The sequence below is a fragment of the Ursus arctos genome, unplaced genomic scaffold (assembly GCF_023065955.2).
Source record: "Ursus arctos isolate Adak ecotype North America unplaced genomic scaffold, UrsArc2.0 scaffold_9, whole genome shotgun sequence".
Lineage (NCBI taxonomy): Eukaryota > Metazoa > Chordata > Mammalia > Carnivora > Ursidae > Ursus > Ursus arctos.
The window spans coordinates 78,362,159-78,383,406 of NW_026623111.1; the positions used below are offsets into that span (position 1 = coordinate 78,362,159).

The 21,248-nt window shown below is 38.8% G+C and overlaps 1 protein-coding gene across 1 annotated transcript in view; it reads right to left on the reverse strand.

The window, feature by feature from the left end:
* ADH4 (alcohol dehydrogenase 4 (class II), pi polypeptide) overlaps positions 1-14,256 on the reverse strand; it is a 41,081-nt gene extending 26,825 nt beyond the window's left edge. The window contains exon 1 of the mRNA XM_026509676.3: positions 13,986-14,256. The gene's annotated coding sequence lies outside the window, so the exon portion shown is untranslated. The remainder of the gene's footprint in view (positions 1-13,985) is intronic.
* Positions 14,257-21,248: the final 6,992 nt, after the last annotated feature.

The window sequence follows — 21,248 nt, forward strand, 5'->3', positions numbered from 1 at the left end:
CCGTCCATGTTGCTGTAAGTGTTGGGTAATCGTTCTTTCTGATGGCTGAGTAATATTCCATTGAATATATGGACCACATCTTCTTAATCCAGTCATCTGTTGAAGGGCATCTTGGCTCCTTCCACAATTTAGCTATTGTGGACAATGCTGCTATGAACATTGGGGTGCATATGGCCCTTCTCTTCACTACGTCTGTATCTTTGGGGTAAATACCCAGTAGTGCAATGGCTGGATCATAGGGTAGCTCAATTTTTAACATTTTAAGGGACCTCCACACTGTTTTCCAAAGTGGCTGTACCAACTTGCATTCCCACCAACAGTGAAAGAGGGATCCCCTTTCTCCACATCTTCTCCAACATTTGTTGTTTCTTGCCTTGTCCATTTTTGCCATTCTAACTGGTGTAAGGTGGTATCTCAATGTGGTTTTAATTTGAATTTCCCTGATGGCTAATGATTTTGAACATTTTTTCATGTGTCTGTTAGCCATTTCTATGTCTTCATTGGAAAAGTGTCTATTCATATCTTCTGCCCATTTATTGATTTGATTATTTGTTTCACATGTATTGAGTTTGAGAAGTTCTTTGTAGATCTTGGATAAAAGTCTTTTATCTGTAGTGTCATTTGCAAATATCTTCTCCCATTCCGTGGGCTGCCTCTTAGTTGTTTTGACTGTTTCCTTAGCTGTGCAGAAGCTTTTTATCTTGATGAAGTCCCACAAGTTCATTTTTTCTTTTGTTTCATTTGCCTTTGGAGATGTGTCATGAAAAAAGTTGCTGTGGCCGATGTCAAAGAGGTTGCAGCCTATGTTCTCCTCTAGGATTTTGATGGATTCCTGTCTCACATTGAGGTCTTTCAACCATTTGGAGTTTATCTTTGTGTATGGTGTGAGAGCGTGGTCAAGTTTCATTCTTTTGCATGTAACTGTCCAATTTTCCCAGCACCATTTATTGAAGAGACTGTCTTTTTTCCACTGGATGTTTTTTCCTGCTTTGTCAAAGATTAGTAGCCCAAAGAGCCGAGGGTCCATTTCTGGGTTCTCTATTCTGTTCCATTGGTCTATGTGTCTGTTTTTGTGCCAGTACCATGCTGTCTTTGTGATCATAGCTTTGTAGTATAGCTTGAAGTCTGGCAACGTGATGCCCCCAGCTTTGTTTTTCCTTTGCAACAGTTCCTTGGAGATTCGGGGTCTTTTCTGGTTCCACACAAATTTAAGGGCTGTTTGTTCCAGTTCTTTGAAAAATGTCATTGGTATTTTGATCGGGATGGCATTGAAAGTGTAGATTGCTCTGGGTAGCAAAAACATTTTAACTATGTTAATTCTTCCGATCCATGAGCATGGAATATTTTTCCATCTTTTTGTGTCTTCTTCAATGTCTTTCAAGAGTGATTTGTAGTTTCTAGAATTTGTAGTTTCTAGTTAAGTTAATTTCTAGATAATGTATGATTTTTGGTGCTAATGTAAATGGAATGGATTCCCTAATTTCTCTTTCTTCAGTCTCACTGTTCGTGTATAGAAATGCAACTGATTTCTGAGCATTGATTTTGTATCCCACCACATTACTGAATTGTTCTATAAGTTCTAGTAGTTTGGGGGTGGAGTCTTTTGAGTTTTCCATATAGAGTATCATGTCATCTGCGAAGAGAGACAGTTTGACTTCTTCTTTTCCAATTTGGATACCTTTTATCCCTTTTTGTTGTCTGATTGCTGTTGCAAGGACTTCTAGTACTATGTTGAATAATAATGGCGAGAGTGGGCATCCTTGTCGTGTTCCTGATCTTAAGGGAAAGGCTTTCTGCTTTTCCCTGTTGAGAATGATATTCGATGTAGGCTTTTCATAGATGGTTTTTATGAAATTGAGGAATGTACCCTCTATCCCTACACTCTGAAGGGTTTTAATCAGGAAAGGATGTTGTATTTTGTCAAATGCTTTTTCTGCATCACTTGAGAGGATCATATGGTTCTTGACTCTTTTCTTGTTGATATGATCTATCACACTGATCGATTTGCAAGTGTTGAACCACCCTTGTATCCCAGGGGTGAATCCCACTTGGTCTTGATGGATAATCCTTTTAATGTACTTTTGGATCCTATTAGCTAGGATCTTGTTGAGAATCTTGGCGTCCATATTCATCAGGGAAATTGGTCTGTAATTCTCCTTTTTGATGGGGTCTTTGCCTGGTTTGGGGATCAAGGTAATACTGGCCTCATAGAATGAGTTTGGTAGTTTTCCTTCTGTTTCTATTTTTTGAAACAGCTTCAGGAGAATAGGTATTATTTCTTCTTTGAATGTTTGGTAGAATTCCCCGGGGAATCCGTCAGGCCCTGGACTCTTCTTTTGGGCGAGGTTTTTGATCACTGCTTCAATCTCTTCATAGTTAATCGGTCTGTTTAAGTCATCAATTTCTTCCTGTTTCAGTCTTGGTAGTTTATAGGTTTCCAGGAAGGCATCCATTTCTTCCAGGTTGTTTAATTTATTGGCATAAAGCTGTTGATAAAAGTTTCTAATGATCCTTCCTATTTCTTTGGTGTTGGTTGTGATCTCTCCCCTTTCATTCATAATTTTATTAATTTGGGTCCTTTCTCTATTCTTTTGAATAAGCCTGGCCAGTGGCTTATTGATCTTATTTATTCTTTCAAAGAAACAGCTTCTAGCTCTGTTGATGTGCTCTACTGTACTCCTGGTTTCTAATTCATTGATCTCTGCTCTAAGCTTGATCACCTGCCTTCTCGTGAGTGGGTTAGGCCTATTCTTCTGTTCCAGCTCCAGCTTCTTGAGGTGAGAATATAAAAACTGCATTTTAGATTTTTCTACTCTTTTGAGTGAGGCTTGGATGGCTATGTATTTTCCCCTTAGGACTGCCTTTGCAGTGTCCCACAGGTTTTGGACCGATGTGTTTTCATTCTCATTGGTCTCCAGAAATTGTTTAAAGTGATTTTTAAACAATTCCTGGTTTACCCAATCATTTTTGAGCAGGATGGTTCTTAGTTTCCAAGTGTTTGAGTTTCTTCCAAATTTTTCCTTGTGATTCAGTTCCAGTTTCAAAGCATTGTGGTCTGAGAATATGCAGGGAGTAATCTCAGTCTTTTGGTATTGGTTAAGACCTGTTTTGTGACCCACTGTATGGTCTATTCTGGAGAAAGTTCCATGTGTATTTGAAAATAATGAGTATTCTGTTGTTCTGGGGTGTAGTGTTCTATATATATCTATGAGGTCCATCTGTTCCAGTATGTCATTCAAAGCTCTTTTTCTTTGTTGATTTTCTGCTTAGGTGATCTGTCTATTGCTGAGAGCGGAGTGTTGAGGTCCCCTACTATTAATGTATTATTATCTATATGTCTCTTTATTCTGGTTAAGAGTTGGCTTATGTATCTAGCTGCTCCCCTGTTGGGGGCATAGATATTTATAATTGTCATATCCACTTGTTGGATACATCCTTTAAGAATAATATAGTGTCCTTCTGTATCTCTCATTATAGTCTTTAGTTTAAAATCTAATCTATCTGTTATGAGAATTGCTACCCCAGCTTTCTTTTGAGGTCCATTTGCATGAAAAATGGTTTTCCATCCCTTCACTTTCAGTCTGGATGTATCTTTAGGTTCAAAATGAGTCTGTTGCAGACAGCAAATGGATGGGTCATGTCTTTTTATCCAATCTGCAACCCTGTGGCGTTTTATGGGAGCATTTAGGCCATTCACATTGAGAGTGATTATTGAGAGATATGATTTTAATGGTGTCATGTTTCCTGTGAAGTCTTTGTTTCTATAGATTGTAAATTTCTGTTCTGTATCACTCTTGGGGCCTTTTTACTTTTATAGAACCCCCCTTAATATCTCCTGTAGGGCTGGTTTGGTGGTTATGAATTCCTTCAGTTTCTGCCGAACCTGGAAGGTCCTTATCTCTCCATCAATTCTGAATGACAGCCTTGCTGGATATAGGATCCTTGGCTGCATGTTCTTCTCAGATAGAGCTTTTAAAATACCCTGCCAACTCTTCCTAGCCTGCCAGGTCTTTGTAGACAGGTCTGACACTATTCTGATATTTTTCCCTCTGTATGTAAGGATTTTCTTCCCCCTGGCTGCTTTCAATACTGTATCCTTGGATCTAATATTTGCGAATTGCATTATGACGTGACGTGGTGTAGGTCTGTTCTCATTGACCTTGGGAGGGGTCCTCTCTGCTTTCTGAACACGAATGCTTGTTTCCTTTGCCAGGTTAGGGAAGTTCTCAGCTACAATTTGTTCAAATATCTCTTCTAGACCTCTTTCTCCACCCCCTCGGGGATGCTGATGATTCTGACATTGGAACTTTTCATTGAGTCAGTAATCTCCCGTAATCTACATTCTTGAGATTGGATTTTTTTGAGGCAAGTTTCTGTTTTAACTTTCTCTTCTGCCATCCCATCCTCCAATTCACTAATTCGTTTTTCTGCCTCATTTACCCTGGCTGTCAGAGGATCTAGTTTAGACTGCCTTTGATTCATAGCATTTTCAATTTCTGTCAGACTCGCTCTCATTTCTGCCCTTAGAGATTCTATATTCTCGTTAGTATTTCCATTAATAGTTTTTCAAGCCTACACATCATCTTGACCATTCTTACTCTGAACTCCATTTCTGAGAATTTGGTTATATCCATATCCATCAGTTCTGTGGCCGAGGCCACAGACTCATTATCTCTTCTTTGCTGGGGGGGATTTCTCCTTCTCGTCATTTTGATGAGGAGAGGTTGTGGGGATGCCCAGAGCCCAAGTTATTGATCAGGACACAGGCAGTGTGCACTTGTTTTATAGGGACCTTAGGGATGTCGGCTTCCTGATTTTTCAGCCTGCCTTCTGGGCAAGGGGCCTGCCATGCTGATAATCAGGAAACCCTGTTTGGGTAGAGTTGCCCCATCCCCTGCGAGGGGGGGATGGGGATTGGCACAATGTGAGCTGGTATTTCCGGGCTTTTGTTCTCTGGCAGCTTTCCCTGGCAGTTTTCTGTGCCTCTTCTGAGAGTCAGAGCAACAGTGGCCGTATCCTAGCCTCTGTCTCAGAACAGAGAGATCGTAGTTTGCTCTCCACTGAATTCTCTTGGCCACTTTAACCCTGTTACTATCAGTGCTGCTAAAAACCCTGCAGCGACCCGGGATGTGCGCCCCACAGCCTGTGTCCCAGCCCTCACTTCCAGGGCCGGCGTGTCTCTGTCCTTTGTGCTTCTAACACTGCCAGCTGCCCCTCCCCCCCGTTCCCACGTGCACTCCCGAGCTCCCGAGCTCCCTGTTTCAGTATGGTTCGCGTGCGCTCTGGATCACTGGTTTTCAGTCTGGTCATGCGCACTCCCGAGCTCTGTTTCAGTCTAGTTTGAGTGTGCGCTCTGGAGCTCCTGTTTTCAGTTTGGACATGCGCACGCTCCTGAGCTTAGGATTTAATCCGGTTCCAGTGAGCACTCTGGAGCTCTGGTTTTCAGTCTGGTCGCGCGCGTTCCCGGGCTCATGGTCTCAGTCAGCTGTCTCGCGGGTGCCGGTCCGTGAGTCCAGCCCACTTCCCAGCACAAGTGGCTACCGCTTCCCGGCGCCTGAGCGCGGCGGCTCCCACCACCTTCTGTTTCTCTTCCTATATCTGTGTGCAGATTCACAGCTCCCCGTTTCGTACCTCAATACTCAGCGCTGGAGATGTTCATTTGTAGAGATCCAGATGTATCTTCCTGCGTCTCAGGCTGATTCCGTGGGTTTTCAGGATTGTCTGGTAGATATCCAGCTCGACTCGGGACCAGCTGAGAAAGGGTCTCCTACTCCTCCGCCATCTTTTCTCCTCCTTGCAGAAAGTGGTCGCTTTTCTGTTCATGGAGTTTCTGCTACTCTTTTCTTCGTTCTCCAGTTGTGTTCATAGGTATGCAGAATGGTTTGGTAGCTCTCTTGCTGAATTCCTGGGACCAGACGAACTTTAGGTCTCCTGCTCCTCCGCCATCTTGGGACACCGAGCTGGAGCTCAACTCCTGTTTTAAACTGGTTTCCTTGCAGAAAGTGGTCACTTTTCTGTTCATAGAGTTGCTGCTATTCTTTTCTTCATTCTCCAGTTGAGTTTGTAGGTGTTCAGAATGGTCTGATAGCTATCTAGCTGAATTCCTGGGACCAGACGAAATTTAAGCCTCCTGCTCCTCTGCTATCTTGCACTCCTCTCCGGAACTTTTTTTTTTAATCCAAGATAAGGTAGTACTGAGACAAGAAGCATGATAGACTAAACTCATAGGCGTCTGCACACTATAATGCCAATCAGTTCATTTTTAATGGGAAATATATGGGGCCTGTCAGAAATCTGTGACTGATCCCAGCAAAGGCCACATCTTTGCTGATTTGCAGGTCCATTTATGAAACTTAAATTAGAATTCAGAGTTCAGACAATTCACTTGGCTATTGGGAGACCAAAAGAAAGTTAAGGGTATTTTATTTAGGTATGGGGTGTGAACTAAATTATTCAAGACATTTTTGTCAGGAAATGATAGAAATCTCTGACCCCAAATTAGCTTAAAGAAGATCATTATGGCTTTAATTAGATTTCCAGAGCCAGGGCTGGCTCTGGAGTTCGTTGATTTACTGGGTCAATGATGTCTGTAAGAACTTAGATTTTATCTTTTTCTCTGTTCTGCTGTCACTGTTGAATTCATAAAGGGCAGCTTCCCCTTGTGATTAGAATCCCTAATTGGTACTACATGCTTTCTCATTCATTTGAAATTGGGAGAGAGGAAGAGAGGGGTGTTTTGAATTTGATTACTAGCTTTGAAATTCCAGAAAAAGAAGTGTCATCTCACTGAATTCCAGAAAAAAGGAATGTCATCTCACTCAGTGAGGTAGTCCTGATAAGCCAACAAACCAACCAACCCAGATGTAACCCGATTAAACTCATGGGAGATTGTAGGCGATTGGGCCAACTCAAGTTGGATGCACATAGGCCAATAACAGTTGTCAGGGAGAATGTTAAAAGCTACTGTTAGGTTTAGTTTAATCATCAGTGGGGAGGAATAATATTGGGGAATCAACCAATATTACAATAAACCTGAATGAATGCTCTTTTTTCTTTGCTCTAAAGCTATATTTACTTAAAGAAACAAAATTAATGGCTCAAAGTGAAAACAACCTCTCCCATGAATGGACATGGATAAATAAATATTGGCACCTTTTGCTTTTGTTCATGTTCTATGTGTGTTTGTTCCATGTGTGTATCAATGACTACATGATTATTAGCTAGTGGGTTGAGTAAGGGTGCTTTTTCAGTGTCATTGGTTCAACTCCTGTGTGTTAACTGGATTTTCTCTGTTCCAGGATTGTAGGTCAAATTCTCTGTTGCTAATGTTTGTCTTTAGCATTACAAGAAGATTCTGTGAGAAGATATTGATGGATTAGTAATAGCACCTATTACTGCTAATTAGGTGGCTATCACCTTAAACAGACAAAGGAGTCTTTGGAATGCACTTTACTTTGTATTGCAAAGGCTATAGAATTACTCGGGATTATTTGGTTGGGTATCCCGTTAGAGCTATTAGATAGAGATTTATTTATGAATATATAGAGGTGTATCATGGAATTCAAAAACAAAGAGGCAAATCGGCTCAGGAAGGAGCTGGAACTAGCCCTAGACCTTTACCAGAACTTCTCCATTTCTCTTCTCTGCTGCTTTCTGTGCACCTTCATTCCTCTTATTGTGGACTGGCTTTCGTTTGATCTCTGTTCATGTGGTTTAAATTTCGACTACTGCTTCGCCAGATCACGTATTACTAGGCCAGACTCTTAGGAAGAGGTTGAATCAAAACACTTTCTTTGGTCTGTATTTCAAATTTTCCCAGGGAATTTTGTGACTGCGTGTGGTCTCACCAACAGAGATGACTCTTAGGATCTTATGAACTTAAGGAAGAGGCAAATCCTAGTGAAGAGATGAACTAGACAGACAGTTTAATAGATCTTCATCATATTGAGCTGACTTATGGAAACTTGCTCAAGAAATTTTCATCCCTATATTTATATGTGAAAAGAGTTCCCTTTCTGCACAAAACCAGTGACTCATTCTCTTGTATAATGGGAGAGTACTGAACTAGGAGCCAGGAGATTTTGGATCAGGTCTTGACCCAGCCATTTTTATTGTGTGATATTAAGCAAGAATGGTGCTGTTTCTTGAGTTCATCATCTTTAAAGTGAAAGACTGGAACTAGAGTCTTTTTAATATCCCTCCCAACTCTAAAATGGTATAATGTAAGCAACTATGTTGGTAGAAGAAATGTTTTCATCTGGCAGAACCAACAAAGTGAAATCCCAAATTCTGGGACTGGTACTACAAAGATTTTTACTTTGTGATCTATTGTTTTTTCTACCATTTGAAACTGGAAAGAACATTTGCATATTTATAATATGTTAATGCATCCAGCTATGGATTTTTTTCATTTTCATTTTTCTACTCTTGGAATATTTTTAAACATTAGGTATTTATTTCATTCCTTTTATAATTTCATTTCAAAATCCTAAAGTGTCTATAGTGTCTTAGAGATACTAGTGTCTCTAAGTAGAAATCTTTTTATTCTCCTTGTTTTTTTCTTTCTTATTTTCTATTATGGACTTAGTTTCATTTTTGACTTAGGTGATTTTTAGGGACTCTGAGCCTATCCAAAGTTTGGGGTTCAGAAAATAGTCCTAAAAAAAAAAAAAAAAAAAAGAAAATAGTCCTAAGAAATCCTAGTAGGGGAATGACTTCCAATGGCCTATGCAAGGTCTAGATTAATTAGTAAGGATCATTGTAAAACAGAAGTTTGGTAGCTTGGAAATCACCTAATCTACTTTTCATAGATTATTACAGAATTCTCAATGGTTCTATAAAACACTGTAATTACATGTAATAACTACTTTAGCTCTACTGTCTCAGTCTTGAGGATGGAGTTCTTTATGAAATTTTTCTTGAGATAACAATGCCATTCTTTTTTTTTTTTTTTGAAAAACATTTTTAAGTTATAGAGAAATTGCCAAAGTATCAAGGCCATGAAAGTCAAGGAAAGAATGAGGAGCTATTCCAGTTCAGAAAAGGCTAAAAAGATATGGTAACTAAATGCAACTTGTGATACTGAATTGGATCCTTTGGTTCTAAGGACATTATTGGGATAATCAATGAAACTTGACTGAGGAATAGATGGTAGTAAAGTATTAATATGAGTGTCCTGATTTTGATGTTTGTACTGTGAGAATGTCTTTGTACAAAATATAGATTAAAGCAGTTGGGGATAACAGAACATTACATTGTCAACTTATTCTCAAATAGTTCAGGTAAAGTCTTTGTTCTGTACTGTTCTATAATTTACTTTATAGCATGTTCCCCACCACGAGCTGAAGATCCAGTCCAGGATCATGGATTGCATTTGGTTGTCATATCTCATTTGTCTCCTTCAATTGTGAACAGTTTCTTAGGCTTTATCTTTCATGACATTGACATTTTTGAAGAAGCACATGCCACCAATTCTTGTCTAAAGTTCTCTTTAAATTTTGAATATAAGTCCAGTAGACTTATGATCTTTCATGTTTTTTAAGAAATAAGAATATTTTGATGATTCATGAAAGCATGCAGGTCATTTTCGAGAATGCCTTCACTTTCTAATAACCCTCTGTTGCAGTTGGCTCTTGTTAAAGAAAATGTCATTCATGACACTTGTTAAAGGCATAAAGAAGACTTTATTCAAGAGGGACTATTGCAATGTGGGCTTTGCAGTAGGGGAAGGAGATTGGGCTCAACTCTGAATATGACAAAGGCAAGTGGAGATTTATGGCCAAGGAGCAGTAGAAGGAAAATTACGAAGAGCAAATATCAAGAGTAGGGGGATTCTTGCTAGCCTGGCCCCACAGGATCTTTGCTGAAAACAAGTAAGGGTGATAAGATATCAAGGGTGGAGGATGAAGAATTAAACCAGATATTGAAGGTAGTTTTGGTTTTGGTTTTGTTTTGTTTTTTGCTAAAATAATTCAGCAGTATTCTTCCTAAAACAGGACTAAGCAGGCTGAGGATGGTGCCTGAGGTCAGGGCCTAGTTGGGAAAAGGACTCAGAGGAGGCTGACTCAGATTTGGTCAAGGACAGAGTCTTTATCACTCCTTGGTAAGAATTACAACTTTTTGCTTCAGATGCAGCTTCCTTAAATGCATTCATAGACACCTGGTTAGGCAAGTGTATATTTACATAACAGGAAGAAAGAGTGTTATTTTAGAATCTGCCTATATATGGTTTGTGATAATTGGCCAGGGAAAAGTGAAAGGTTTACTCTGGTGTAGGAAAAATGCCTTCATGGTCAGGGGTGGTCATGTAGGGCAAGGCTTCTGGCCAGAGATTAGATGGAAGAGTATAGACAAATAATTACATTAGTGTAAGTAACAGGTGGATTTTAAAAATCTTTTGCATGTGCGTGCAACAGAATACCAGGATTTGAAGAGTGTAGAGAAGGGCAAGAATAGGCTTGGATAAGATAGGAGTGAGAAGAAAAACAGCTCATGAGAAATTCCATGTCTGGGGATGGCCAGAGAACATGGGGCAGCGGCAGCTAATGTCAAATCTAATCTTCTTGTCTGTTCATGTCTCATTGCACTATCCTCTATCTTTCCTAAGTCATCAGCAAAGTTGACTGTCCACCAGGGCCTTGTGTTAGTGGTGCTTTGGAAAATACAGGAAGAGGGAAATTTCGTACAGCATATGGTGAAGTGGCACAGATGACAGTAGCTTTAGGAGGACAGCTGACCCATGGGATGCTTCAAAAAAAATTCAGTAGGAGTAGGAATTCAGACCACATGAATTTAAGGCCAGAAATACTCAGAAAGCATAAAGGGAGTATATATGGCAGCCTTTTTTTTTTTTTTTTTTTTTTTAAGGGGAAATAGTGAATGGAAGGTGGGGACACACATGCTTGACAAATATCTGGATTACACTGATGAAAATCAAAATTTTTTTCCTACCAGAGAAGTCTTTTGTTTTTATTTTGAATTAAATCTTGTCATGACTTTAAGCAATATATATATTTATATATCTATGTATCTATATCTAAGTTGAAATAGTTGTTTCATTTTAGGAGGTGCTCCTGCTATCAAAGTTAGACCTGTGCTGTGCAAACAATCAGCTAATTAATAAGACAATTTCTGTGGAAACAAAAGGAAAACATAGGTTTTTGTTTGGAGCAAAGTACAAATCCAGTGTTTGAATCCAGTGAGAAGAGTTCTAGATGCCAGGCTTAAAGCGTCCTCAGGTGGAGTGGGAGCAGGCAGTGGCAGCCTGACGGATGTGTGTGGTTTGTAGTTCAGATGTCGTTGGTTGGTCCTTTTGAGCATCAGGCATGAATATTGTCTAAACGTGGGCCATTGTGGCAGTTTCTCCAAAGGTTACCTCAAGTTGTCTAGCTTCAATTTTCAAGGCTTTAAGGAAAAGGGCAGTTTTATTTCTCAGTGTTTCAAGCCAAAAGAATGGGAGAATATTGGAAACTTTAGTTTGGAGTTATAGCCAGATATTTAAGGAAATCGGAATATTTCAGGATCTGGCCTAGTTTTATAGGCAAACAACAAACCCTCAAAGACAGTTAATCAGAACTAGAATTTAACATCCAGAAAGTGTGTTATTGAAATAACCTTTTCCTCCAAAATCACCCTCATTTCCACCAAAGATAGCCAAATTAAAACAAATTTATTGTTCGTAAAACAAATCTAGTTTTTAAAAAAAATTTATTTATCTATTTTTGTTATTTTTTTGAAGAAGTTTTTAATAACTTTTCTCTCTCTCTCTCTTTTTTTTAAAGATTTTATTTTTATTTATTTGACACAGAGAGAGAGAGAGAGCACAAGCAGGGAGAGCAGGAGAGGGAGAAGCAGGCTCCCCGTTGAGCAGGGAGCCTGATCTGGGACTCCATCCCAGGACCCTGGAATCATCACCTGAGCCGAAGGCAGGTGCTTAACTGACTGAGCCCCCCAAGCGTCCCTCAAAGTCCTTTTAATGAACCTCCTTGAAGCTGAAACACATTTGTGAGAACATCAGGGTCTAAATCTGATGAGAGTTCATTTTAATGCAGTCAACAAGAAAATTTGATTATTTTTGTGACATATAACATTTTAATAACTAGAATTTCAAGTGATAGTATTACACCAGAACATATTAGAACTTTAGGAATTTTGTATACTTTCTAGTTACACTTACAGCATTCACTTATACAATATAACCTAAGAACGTTTATCATCACTTATCTGACAATGCTTCTCATGTAGTTTAACATATCGAATAGACAAGCCTAATTAGTCAAAAAGACTTCATTTTAGGATTTGAATATTTGGAAAGTTTGTTACAATCAAAAGATTTTAAAGCATAGGCCTAAATAGGATCATAGATCATTACAAAACTTAAAACTTAATTATCTGTTTAACCAAGGTGGCCATAAGAGATTCTGAAGGCAAACACAGAAGGTTACACAGTTGTTAGAAAAACTTAGCTTTTAATATTGAAAAGATTTAACCTTCTTAAGTGGTTGAAGACCTGATAAAGACAAAGTATAAAAACTGTTTTTCTGGGTCGATAAAGAAACGCCTTTGTTCGTGATTTTTTATCAAGAGCAGACCAACAATCCAGGAAAACTTTGTCTTTCTAACAGAGAGAAAAACTGAATTCTAGCCTTTTACTAGTGTACTTTTAAAACTTATTCATTACTCTTGGTCCTGACCACACTTAAAATTTTTTTTTAAAGATTCCCCTTTACAAACCTGGTACAACTTTCCTTTTTCATTTAGATTTTGTCCTAAATTTTTCCTCTCTAAATAACCAGTTTCATTTCAGGACAAAATTTCTTGTTTTCCCTGCAACAAAAGTGTATTTTCATTTCTTAACCTTTTTTTTTTTCAACATCTCTCTTACTTTCCTATGTATAGAGTTGCTTTCCTTATCATTTTTAGCAGTCTCAATTACATTTATCAGAATTTTAACTTTTAGAAACTTCAGTTTCCAGTGAAAACTAAGTAGTAACCTATTGTGAACTGTTACATCAGAATTCTTTAGATTGACAAATTTGTGAATATATTTCATAACTTCCAGAAACATGTATTTTTTCATAGTATAACTTTCAGTAAAGCATAGAACATGTTTATCATAGACCCAAGTAACCACAGTTTATCTGTAGTAGGACAAAAGCAGTCAAACCTGCCTTTAGTAATAGTTTTAGTATTTTATCTTATTTGGAAAAGACTTATTCAATAAATTGAACCCAAATTATCATTTAAGCTAGAAAAACTTCAAAGTTTCAGGTCACCAAAGATTTTGAAAGCTATTAAAAGTTTACCTATAAACCTTTTTATTTATTTAACCTATTTACTCTGAACAATTGCCCATGAAAGTTTTATGAGAAAAAGTTAATCATCATTTTAAGTCATTTTTGCTGACATATTGCAGCAGAGATAACATGAGCTTATTTGACCTATAGTAAACCTTGGTAGAATAAACATTTTATATTCAATGCTGATAACTCTAAGGACGTGTCTATTTTAATTAAACCAGCAATCTTGAATTTTAATTTATCAAAGATTATCCCAGATCACATGAACTTGAAAAATATTTCGATTAGTTACTAAATTTTTGAGGTTCAGAGTGCCCAGTTTTTACAAGCATTTGCCTTTAAACCAATTAAGTAGAGCTCCTTTACAAATTAATTTTAGCAAAACCATCTGGGGCTTGAGAAAATATCTCATGTTCATAACACATGTGGACATATACATACAAACAAGACGCAAACAAAATCTAGCTTTTGTTTCACTGATGTTTGTGGAGAGGACATTAAAGGCCCAAATTCCAAATATCTCTCTTTTACAAAACAAATCTAATTGCAAGATAGCACTATAATTTATGGATCCATTAATTAGTCATTTTCCCACTTTCCAATTAGAACCAATTAGAACACAGCTGGTTTTGTCCAAAGATGCCCAAAGCTGCAGCAACAAACAAACCAAATGAAGTCCCCAAGTACCTCTGTGAGAGTTGATTCCTCCCGAAAAGTGGGGAGCATCATTGGTGGATTCAAAAAGCTTCCTAGTTTCTGGTTGCTTAATCTTATAGCCAGCTCTGTCTAATTGTGGGCCAAGAAAACTAATCACTTTCAGACACGTCTGAAAGAGTCATAGGAGTTTGTTCCTGTTATAATTCTTGTTTGGCATTTAAATTATTAACTAAATTAAAACTATTGTTTGGTTTTTATTTAGCGGGAGGAAACTAACCCTTATTGAATGCCTAGCGAATATTAGGCACTTTGTTGCTGGTTGCATCCTCTCTTACAGCCCTGGGCGGTAGATAGTATGTTTCCTATTAATATATAAAATACCTAGCTATCTGCTTGATTTTGAACACTTGTTAGGGAAGTGAGGATTTGATCTGAAGTCTGTTTGAATTCAAAGTTCATGTTTATTTCCTAGTTAAGCTGGTGTTCTGGAAAGTTTTAGGTTACTTGATAAAATTTGGACTCTGTGGTTTCCCTTCTCTTGCCATGACTTGTAAATAGAATTGTGACTTCTAGGATGGTGTTCATTTTACTTCCATTGTTGTTAAGTTAGTAAACATAATATAGAATTAATAGGTCCTAGTTAGGAAAAAAAAAGGATAATTTTTCCATCTTTAGATGAGTGTCTGTAAGATAATTCATAATAACATATAATAAATTTAACATTGGGATATCAGCAAAATAACTCTTGTTTTTCGGATTTTAGCGTAATCATCCCTTATTCCAGGTAGCCCTCCCCAAATCCCTCAGAATACCCTCTAATTTCCTTCATGGCACTTTTAACTTGCACTTTTAAATTTGGTGTTCTTTAGTTGTATCCCTTTTTCACCTAGTGATTAGGATGAATATAGCGTTGCAGGCTTTACATGGACTTACAGTAATTCTTTAACATAACATCTAGGTGATGATAGGTTATGGCAGGGAACATTCGCATAATGAACCCAAACTGCTGTGAAGCAGAGTCAGCATGATGTATTTTCCCTCCAGAGAAAACAAAGGTCAGAGGCCTGAAGAGACCACAGAAAGAGATACTGAGTTGTTAAACGTTACATATGTTTTATTGAATATTAATGAAATACAAAATGAGAATTATAGCTCAAGCACTTTCATGTCCTGCTAATGTTAGAAGCAAAGCATGGTTGCCAAACCAAATAATAAAAACCTAAAAATCAGAGAACATACCACAAAAGACAATAAATGCTATATTTTCTAAAAGGCTCAGCACAAACACAAACCTTATATCTAGGCCTATTATGTACACACACTGCTGTATTAGTATTCGCAGCTCACCTTAGTGTTTAAAACCTCTCTTCCAATCTAAAATAGATTCATTCTATTCTTTCCATTCTGGTTCATAGCTGCCAATTATCCTCTTCTTAAAATATTTGTCACAGTTTGTAATTATGTATTTATTTGTGTGTTTGCATGGTTAGGGTCTGTCTCCCTTATAAGACCATAAGCTCTATAAAGGTAAAGGACTGTGTCTGATTTGTTCAGATCATGCACATGGGCTGCCAACCATTCCTGACAGACAGTTCATATACAGACAGCTTGTTTCTTGAAGGTTGAATGGCTGGGTTTAGTACTTACCTGTACTCCGAGCCATCTTCAGATAGGGAAGGGTCAAATTTGGCCTTCATACCATGAGTGTTAATGTCATTAAAAAACATTTCTTGTTAAAAATTCTTTCCTGTTAAAAACTTTTCTTAAAAAAAGATTTTATTTATTTACTTGAAAGAGAGAGAAAGAGAAAAAGCACAAGCAGGAGGGAGGGGCAGGGGGAGAGGGAGATGCCCCACTGAGCAGGGAGCCTGATGCAGGACTTGATTCCAGGACTCTGGGATCAGGACCTGAGATGAAGGCTTAATCAACTGAGCCACCCAGGCACCCCTCCTGTTAAAAACTTCTAACTTTAGATCTGTATTGTCACTATGCATTTTGCAGATCCATGGCCCATTATGGGTTTAAATATAATTTGTGAGACTACCAGAAACTTCAAAAGACTGGGTCTGTGCATTAAGACAGGTAATTAGAAAGAATGTCTGTTGGATTGGTGAAGATAATTGCTACTGAAAACATTATATTCAAGGAGGGTTGTTGCCGTCCAGAGGATTTGAACCTTGTCTGGAAAACACTTGTGAGGTGCCTTTAGACTTGTAGATATTAGGCAAGAGCACATTGTTGTAGAGTCTTAAAGACTTAAATTTTTAATTATATGTTTCTTAAAAATTACATAAATAGTACATGTCTGTTGTAAACATGAGTTGGGGTGGTTTTAATCCTTTGTTCACCAGGTAAGTCACTGTATATAATTTATCTTTTGATTATGGCCTTTATAGTCTTCACATCTTCTCTTTCTGATATGTGTGTTATCTTGGTTTATATCTGGCACTCTGGCTATCAGAATATCATGAGAAAAATCTAGGATGCTGGAAAGGACACATTTACAAAAAGAAATGTCACCAGTTTTTGAGGTCATCAGGGTGTTCATGGCAGACAGTGGCTGAACACTTGAAAAGGTGAAGTAGCCGCTTGGGAGATTTCCTGATGGAGAGCTGCACGGCGCCATGTGTGCTGTAGTAGTGAGCACTTTGACTTTCCCTCCTTAGTTTCAGCATCTTCTCCTTTTGGGACTGCCTGAGCAGAGCTGCCACTGCTTCCTAGTCCTGGAGGCAGTGTCCTGGCCTCAACTTGCCCAACTCCTGTCTCTCCCAGGATGCTCCCTGGGCTATGATGCACATGGAACGCTAGCTGACTATGCCCAGGGGCCAAGCCATACCAGGTAATGTAGCTGCCATTCAATTTGCAGCAAGTCTCTGGTTTAGGATAGTGTTTCTCAGGTTATACATAGTGAAGGATGACTTCTGTTTATATTTTCAGTCCATTGTGGGTTTGTACTTTTTTTGTAAAAAATATAAAAATCAGTTGTTAGAAAAATGAAATGGGAAATATAAAGACAAAGACAAAATTAAGCCTTAATTTTTATTATTAGATTCAAAAGACATAGAAGTACTCTGCCAATGTGCTACAGAAGTTTCTAAATATTTACCTTCAGTTCTGGTATTTACTTTGTTATGGACTGATAGTAAAGAGTTCCTTGACCTGTATTGGTCCACTCTCCATGCTTTGAGTAGCTGGGTTAGGCTTTTGATCTGAGACCTTTGCCACTTAGCTTTGGAAAGTGTTTTGTGTTTGGAGACATCATCTGTGTTCCTGCTGTGTGTGTGTGTGTGTGTGTGTGTGTGTGTGTGTGTGTGTGTACATGGGGTAGTGGTGATAGTTGTTTTCTTTCCCCACTACCTTCCCTTTGATCTGATTACTTCTGTTTACATGGAACTTCTAACAGTGTTTTCCAACAGCTTGGCACTGCTCCTGCAAATTCTTTGGGAATGCCAAGGGCTTATCACATGCTGCACCTCTAATACCCATGCCTGGACATAGCCTTTTCTTTTCCTTTAAAATTTTATTAAGTTTTAAATTTTAATGCCAGTATAGTTATCATACCCTGTTATATTAGTTTCAGGTGTATAATTTAGTGATTCAGCAATTCTATACATTATTCAGTACTCATCATGGTAAGTGTACTCTTTAATCCCCTTCACCAATTTCACCCATTCCCTCACCCACCTCCCCTCCGGTAACCATCAGTTTGTTCTCTATAGTTTAGACTCTGTTTCTTACTTCAGACTCTTTTGCCTCTCTCTCTCTTTCCCCCCTTTGTTTTGTTCCTTTAATTCCACACGAGTGAGATCATATGGTATTTGTCTTTCTCTGACTGACTTATTTCACTTAGCGTTATACTCTCTAGTTTCCATTCATTTTGTTGCAAATGGCAAGATTTATTTTTTATGGGTGAGTAATATTTCATTATAATTTTCTCTCTATATATATTATATATACACATACACACACACACACCACATCTTCTTTATCCATCATCATCTATCAATGGACACTTGGGTTGTTTCCATAATTTGGCTATTATAAATAATGCTGTAATACACATAAAGGTGCATATATCCTTTTGAATTAGTATATTTTGAGGGTTCCTGGAGGGGAGGGGGGACTGGGGTAACTGGGTGATGGGCGTTAAGGAGGGCACACAATGTAATGAGCACTGGGTGTTATATACAACTAATGAATCACTGAACTCTACCTCTGAAACTAATAATACACCAAATGTTAATTAATTGAGTTTATATTTAAAAACAATTGAAATAAAGAAAAAGGAAGAAATTAGTGTTTTTTGTATTCTTCGGATAAATACCCAGTAGAGTGAGTACTGGACCACAGGGTAGTTCTATTTAACTTTCTGAAGAACCTCCGTATTGTTTTCCAGAGTGGCTGCTCTAGTTTGCATCCCATCGTCAGTGCACGAGAGGGTTCCTTTTTCTCCACATCCTCGCCAACACCTGTTGTTTCTTGTGTTTTTTATTTTAGCCATTCGGACAGGTGTGAGGTGATATCTCACTGTAGTTTTGATTTGTATTTCTCTGATGACAGTGATGTTGAGTACATTTTCATGTGTCTGTTGGGCATCTGGGTGTCTTTTTTGGAGAAAGTCTGTTCATGTCTTATGCCACTTTTAATTGGATTATTTGTTTTTTGGTATTGAGTTGTATAAGTTCTTTACATATTTTGGATACTTGGACATATCCTTACCTGATAGAACATAGCCTCCTATTTACAAACCCAAAGGGATGTGACTGGATTATCTCCGGATACCCACAAAAATGCATAAAGATTACAAGTGCACAGCACATGGTGGACAGCGTTGTTGGCACCTGTCTTGTTTACTATTTATTCTCCCAGAGTACAAGTTATTAAACTCTAAACCCCCTTGTACCCTTGGCTCTGTTATGCTGGGACTCTTGTAAACCGCTGTTCTGCTTTGCTGGCTGACTCCATTTTATTCTCTGCCGACTGGGGGCAATGGGGTTGTGGAGGAGAGAAGACTGGGAGGGTGGAGAAGGAAGAAGGACTTGCTCTTTCTTGTTTGTGCACAGGGAGTTTCCTGTTTTATTCTTTGATGCTTACGTTTCCTGTGAATATCACCCCAGCATCATTTCTTCACCCTAGTATCAGCAATGTCCTCTCATAGCAATAGCTAAATCCAGTTAGAAGTTTTTCTAGCCCTTGCAAAAGTCACCCATGATGCATCCTCAGAGACCCCGGCTAGCCAGAGCTCCCTCCTCAGAGAACTGAGTCTCAGGTCGGCTGGGCCCGTCTCTCAACCTTCTCGGTTTTAATAATTCCCACATTGTCCTTTTGCCCTCTCAACCCTATGGATTGTAGCAGTTTATTGGGATTGCTACCGTTATTACATGGTACTCTTCTCTTGCTCCCTGACAATTTCTTATATGAACTGGTATGGTTTCTGTCTCTTGACTGAATCCTGACTGAAGCATAGCAGAGGACACAGGCAAGGACCTTTGACTGTTTAAGTTTGTATGCTTTGAGCATGCTCAATAATGCTTTTGAACTTGAGGTTGAGCTGAGTTTAGTGACATAGAAGGCAGTAAAATAGAGTGAAACTGGTTTTGGCATTCCTGAACCTGGGAAAGTCCGGACGTTTGTTGAGTTGATGGCTATTTTCATAGACTGCACTGTTTCCCTGATCCCCACCCCCATTTAACCTTCTTATTTATTTTTGCCATTTTACATAATCTGTCTCAGTTAAACTCAACAATCCTTATTGTATCCAACTAGGACACTTTTTACAAATTCTAAACTAAATCCAGGGCTACCCTCAGTTGCACTAATGGGTGGAGCCATGCTGTAAACCAGACTTCAAAATGGCCCGCAGCGTGCCTTGCCACCCAGTATTCATGTAGTCACCTCCCACTCTGAGTAGGGCCAACCCATGTAATTGATAGAATATGATAGAGATGATGGTATGTGACTTCCAAGCCTAGGTCATAAAAGACATTGTGACTTCTGTCTCACTCTCTCCTGGATCGCTGGCTCTGGGGGAGGTCAGCTTCCATATCGTGAGGATACCTGCGCAGCGGTATGAATCGGTCCAGGTGGTAGAATGAGACACCTTGTAAGTAGCCAGTGCTCATTTGCCAACCATATGAATGAGGCTCTGCAAACCAGTTTGTCCAGCCCCAGGCAAGCTTTAGGTGACAGCAGTCCCAGTTCTCATCTTCACTGCCACCTTATGATAGACTGTGAACTGGCTCCACCTTGCTGAGCTTTCTTCAAGAAACTCACCCGCAGAAACTGTGAGATAATAAGTGTGGTTGTTTGGGACATAAGTATTGAAGTAATTTGTTATGGACCAAATAGATAACAAACACAGACCGTTACATTAATCAGTTTATGGCTTTGGTCTTGGTGACAGGTATTATGATAGAGATAGAATACAAGTTGTGGTAAAGACACCAGATGAAGTAGTAGCTTTGCCAGAGACAGACTGCCACATGCAAGTTCTCAGGTATTCTGCAAGCCTGGTATAAATTATTACTTGTTGATTGCCAAATAATCAGAGAAAGGGAAGTGTTTATTTCTTTGTACATGGAGGCAACCAAGTACATTTTCTTGTATGAAGTTCTACAAGTTAAGGACGCTTCAGTTTTTCTAGCCGACTTTACAACTTTAACCAAGGGTCTAGATTCCTGAATTCATGTTTTTATTTTTCAGGTTTGGGAAAGCAACCAACAATATGTAGGGTCAGATAAAAAGCTTCCAAACAAGGTGTCATGAAGTCCTTTAACTTATTGATTCCTTCCTTCCCCCAGTAAATTCTTTAATAAACTGGAATGCCTCATCTTTCACAAAACTTTGATAGGGGAACCCGCTAGCATTTTGGTTATTCTAGTATTAGTGTCAGCTCAGATGCCGTATCTGACAGTTCTTGAAAGATCTGGGCATTCCCTCTCTCCCTGTGTCTAACATTGCTAGTTTGTCTGCATGGGGGAAGATTAGGGGAGTTGATAGTGTGTATATTTACTGTATGGTTCTTTCTGAATCACTGGTGCATTTCTTACCGCTTTAGTGAAAGGGGTGCCCCCTCTGGATTCTACCGAGGAACGTGGTCATCTCGTGGATTTGGAGATTTGTATGTCAGATGCATTGTAACATGCCAACCTCTCTGAGCCTCTTGACTTTTGGTACCTCGCCAAAGCAGTTCTGGCATCTCTACCTCATTTGTTGTAGGCCATTATTTTTTTTGCCCAAGCTTTGAGGAGCCATCCCAGTAGCACAGAACTGACTGCAGGTGTCCTCCCCAGG